We start from the raw sequence: 5,000 nt of genomic DNA, 5'->3' as shown, positions 1-5,000 counted from the left end.
TCCTCGCTGCCACAGGACACTATCCAAAGAACGACAAGAGGAACGTCACGTCCACTAATAAGACAGAATGTCTCACACCACCCGCAAACAACGCAGCTCAAATCAGCCAGCAACACCCACAGTGGTCCACCCAGTATCAACACAGGACGCAACGCCACGCCACAACACAAAAGGTACAAGTAATAAAATACCCTTTGGCCACACTCCTTATAAAGGCATCGAACCAACCCACCACCTGACACCAGCCAAACAACACGCGATCTAGTGTGATTTGACACATCTCTGGCAACCTAACCCACGTTGGCCCTTAACCTAACCCACGTTGGCCCTTAACCTAACCCACGTTGGCCCTTAACCTAACCCACGTTGGCCCTTAACCTAACCCACGTTGGCCCTTAACCTAACCCACGTTGGCCCTTAACCTAACCCACGTTGGCCCTTAACCTAACCCACGTTGGCCCTTAACCTAACCCACGTTGGCCCTTAACCTAACCCACGTTGGCCCTTAACCTAACCCACGTTGGCCCTTAACCTAACCCACGTTGGCCCTTAACCTAACCCACGTTGGCCCTTAACCTAACCCACGTTGGCCCTTAACCTAACCCACGTTGGCCCTTAACCTAACCCACGTTGGCCCTTAACCTAACCCACGTTGGCCCTTAACCTAACCCACGTTGGCCCCTTAACCTAACCCACGTTGGCCCTTAACCTAACCCACGTTGGCCCCTTAACCTAACCCATGTTGGCACCTTAACCTAAGTTACGCTGCACCTTAACCCAAGTTACGCTGCACCTTAACCCAAGTTACGCTGCACCTTAACCCAAGTTACGCTGCACCTTAACCCAAGTTACGCTGCACCTTAACCCAAGTTACGCTGCACCTTAACCCAAGTTACGCTGCACCTTAACCCAAGTTACGCTGCACCTTAACCCAAGTTACGCTGCACCTTAACCCAAGTTACGCTGCACCTTAACCCAAGTTACGCTGCACCTTAACCCAAGTTACGCTGCACCTTAACCCAAGTTACGCTGCACCTTAACCCAAGTTACGCTGCACCTTAACCCAAGTTACGCTGCACCTTAACCCAAGTTACGCTGCACCTTAACCCAAGTTACGCTGCACCTTAACCCAAGTTACGCTGCACCTTAACCCAAGTTACGCTGCACCTTAACCCAAGTTACGCTGCACCTTAACCCAAGTTACGCTGCACCTTAACCCAAGTTACGCTGCACCTTAACCCAAGTTACGCTGCACCTTAACCCAAGTTACGCTGCACCTTAACCCAAGTTACGCTGCACCTTAACCCAAGTTACGCTGCACCTTAACCTAACTTACGCTGCACCTTAACCTAACTTACGCTGCACCTTAACCTAACTTACGCTGCACCTTAACCTAACTTACGCTGCACCTTAACCTAACTTACGCTGCACCTTAACCTAACTTACACTGCACCTTAACTGTCACATGTAACGTCACAGGAATGTAGCTTTGCCTAACAGCAACCCTCTGAACATAGTTCACTGCTTGGATCCTCTGGTGTCATGTGTATTTCTTGATGCCATGGTGCGTACCCTCACATAAAGGTCTTTCGAGTGTTGCGTACTTTCTACACAGTCCCGCTAACCACTGGAAGGGTGTACCGCTACAGAACGAATATCGCCCTCCCCTCCTGCCCTTCCAAGCTGGTCGGTCAGGCGTTTGTTTGTGAAATGAGCCTTGCAGCTGTTCAGTTGCATTCGGTTGTCGATGCAGTCAGTGTACGTTGTGGTACGGCCTGTGTGGACTGTCCGCTGATGTACGCGTAACCCACACTGATCATCCGTCGTTACGTACTGAGTGACATAATGTGGCACATGCTTGACCGTACACCGGCTGCGCCCTACAATGGCGAATCATAAGGGCCATATGTTGTGCACGATGCTACTTGTCTCGTCTCCCCATTACAGCGAGATTGCACTGTTGTACGCCGTACAGACATGTGGTAGGTAGGTACGGACGAAAGTATTGCATGTTGGCCCCCCCCCCCCCCCCCTCCTCCCTCTGCCGGGAATCAGCGTGAGCCGTCTGTTGATGTAGCGACGAGGGTTTTCCTATTTAATCGTATTGCCCCACACAACATGATAGCACGGTGGACCGCGTTCCACATCTGCGACATGCTACAGAGGCCGGTTGACAGTCGACCGCGCAAGGGACATTGCACACGTGCGCGGACCATCTTCCACGTGTTCTCTCGTGTACATGCCGCAGTGTGTATGTGGGCTGATGTAGCGTGTCGTGACACATAACATGCAGGCATGCCAGAATCGTAGATTTCGCAAATGTAGATTGACGTATACGTTTGCTGCCAAAGATCCGCAAATGAACTGGAAATCAGTTGTTGAGCGGTTGTTCGCGCTGCAGGTGCATCGGTGATAGCGACGATCGGTACATCTATGAACCGGTTGTTTCGGCGGTACCCGCCATGCCCCCGAACCTGAGTTGGCCATGTGGGTATGAAGCGATACGAGGCTGTGGCTTGGCGGGACAGTCCCCGGCCGGTGAGGGGGGGCCGCCCGGCGTGCTGGCCGCGCGCTGCGTGAGCGCACGCACTACAGCCGGCTGGTGGGGGGCGCCCAGTGGCAGGAGCGCCGGCCGACGGGCCCGGCTGGCGTCCCAGCTATGCGCCGGCGCACCCTGCGCGCGGCGCCAGGCGGCCAAAGTGGGTTCTGCCGAGCCCGGTGCGAAGCGCGGTGGACATCTGCAGTGTGCTGGTCCGATTGCGGACTGTGTGCGTTGAGGATGCGCCGCCGCCCGGCACTCGGCGTCGCGACGCCGTCTGCTGCTCGGTCGCCCCCAGCGGTTCTCGCAGGTGGTTTGTATCGCAGCTCTGCGGACGTGTTGGCGCGTGCGCTGTGCTGGGAGAGTTCGCTTCTGCACCCAAGTGGGGCTTTGCCCTTCTGTGGCGCTGGCGTTGGAGCTGCCGGTCACCGTAGGTGGCGCGTGTTGTTTCCCGCCGGCAATGCCACGACAGCACGCTCCCGGGCCTCTGTCGGCAGCGGCAAGCTCAGTTGGGAGCACGGGTGTTCGCACTGAAAGCGTCTACTCGCCCATCTCCGGGCGATTGCGCCTCTCTCGAACCCGACCAAGTACTTAGGACGGCGCTGCGCGCCGCCGGGACCTGAGAGGGTTTCGAGGTGTATCGTGCAGGGGAGCTCAGCCTCCTCCTGTTTGCAGAATAATTGAGCGGACGCTTGCGTGTTCGCGCGGGCCCTCGGGACACACTCCCGGGCGGCCGGCTGCTCAGCTCTCGTTGACGCAGCTCCCTGGTTGATCCTGCCAGTAGTCATATGCTTGTCTCAAAGATTAAGCCATGCATGTCTCAGTACAAGCCGCATTAAGGTGAAACCGCGAATGGCTCATTAAATCAGTTATGGTTCCTTAGATCGTACCCACGTTACTTGGATAACTGTGGTAATTCTAGAGCTAATACATGCAAACAGAGTCCCGACCAGAGATGGAAGGGACGCTTTTATTAGATCAAAACCAATCGGATTGGCTCGTCTGGTCCGTTTGCCTTGGTGACTCTGAATAACTTTGGGCTGATCGCACGGTCCTCGTACCGGCGACGCATCTTTCAAATGTCTGCCTTATCAACTGTCGATGGTAGGTTCTGCGCCTACCATGGTTGTAACGGGTAACGGGGAATCAGGGTTCGATTCCGGAGAGGGAGCCTGAGAAACGGCTACCACATCCAAGGAAGGCAGCAGGCGCGCAAATTACCCACTCCCGGCACGGGGAGGTAGTGACGAAAAATAACGATACGGGACTCATCCGAGGCCCCGTAATCGGAATGAGTACACTTTAAATCCTTTAACGAGTATCTATTGGAGGGCAAGTCTGGTGCCAGCAGCCGCGGTAATTCCAGCTCCAATAGCGTATATTAAAGTTGTTGCGGTTAAAAAGCTCGTAGTTGGATTTGTGTCCCACGCTGTTGGTTCACCGCCCGTCGGTGTTTAACTGGCATGTATCGTGGGACGTCCTGCCGGTGGGGCGAGCCGAAGGCGTGCTTGCGCGTCCCGAGGCGGACCCCGTTGAAATCCTACCAGGGTGCTCTTAGTTGAGTGTCTCGGTGGGCCGGCACGTTTACTTTGAACAAATTAGAGTGCTTAAAGCAGGCAAGCCCGCCTGAATACTGTGTGCATGGAATAATGGAATAGGACCTCGGTTCTATTTTGTTGGTTTTCGGAACCCGAGGTAATGATTAATAGGGACAGGCGGGGGCATTCGTATTGCGACGTTAGAGGTGAAATTCTTGGATCGTCGCAAGACGAACAGAAGCGAAAGCATTTGCCAAGTATGTTTTCATTAATCAAGAACGAAAGTTAGAGGTTCGAAGGCGATCAGATACCGCCCTAGTTCTAACCATAAACGATGCCAGCCAGCGATCCGCCGCAGTTCCTCCGATGACTCGGCGGGCAGCCTCCGGGAAACCAAAGCTTTTGGGTTCCGGGGGAAGTATGGTTGCAAAGCTGAAACTTAAAGGAATTGACGGAAGGGCACCACCAGGAGTGGAGCCTGCGGCTTAATTTGACTCAACACGGGAAACCTCACCAGGCCCGGACACCGGAAGGATTGACAGATTGATAGCTCTTTCTTGATTCGGTGGGTGGTGGTGCATGGCCGTTCTTAGTTGGTGGAGCGATTTGTCTGGTTAATTCCGATAACGAACGAGACTCTAGCCTGCTAACTAGTCGCGTGACATCCTTCGTGCTGTCAGCGATTACTTTTCTTCTTAGAGGGACAGGCGGCTTCTAGCCGCACGAGATTGAGCAATAACAGGTCTGTGATGCCCTTAGATGTTCTGGGCCGCACGCGCGCTACACTGAAGGAATCAGCGTGTCTTCCTAGGCCGAAAGGTCGGGGTAACCCGCTGAACCTCCTTCGTGCTAGGGATTGGGGCTTGCAATTGTTCCCCATGAACGAGGAATTCCCAGTAAGCGCGAGTCATAAGCTCGCGTTG

At 54.4% G+C, this 5,000-nt stretch overlaps 1 non-coding gene across 1 annotated transcript in view; it reads left to right on the top strand.

The window, feature by feature from the left end:
* Positions 1 to 3,300: 3,300 nt before the first annotated feature.
* The window catches only part of LOC126320019 (small subunit ribosomal RNA), a 1,893-nt gene continuing 193 nt past the window's right edge, over positions 3,301 to 5,000 (top strand). The window contains exon 1 of the ribosomal RNA XR_007557795.1: positions 3,301 to 5,000. This exon is cut by the window's right edge and continues 193 nt beyond it. This is a non-coding gene — a ribosomal RNA (small subunit ribosomal RNA).

The sequence above is a fragment of the Schistocerca gregaria genome, unplaced genomic scaffold, assembly GCF_023897955.1.
Source record: "Schistocerca gregaria isolate iqSchGreg1 unplaced genomic scaffold, iqSchGreg1.2 ptg000695l, whole genome shotgun sequence".
In the NCBI taxonomy this organism is placed as follows: Eukaryota; Metazoa; Arthropoda; class Insecta; order Orthoptera; family Acrididae; genus Schistocerca; species Schistocerca gregaria.
This window is presented reverse-complemented; position numbering and strand designations above follow the sequence as displayed.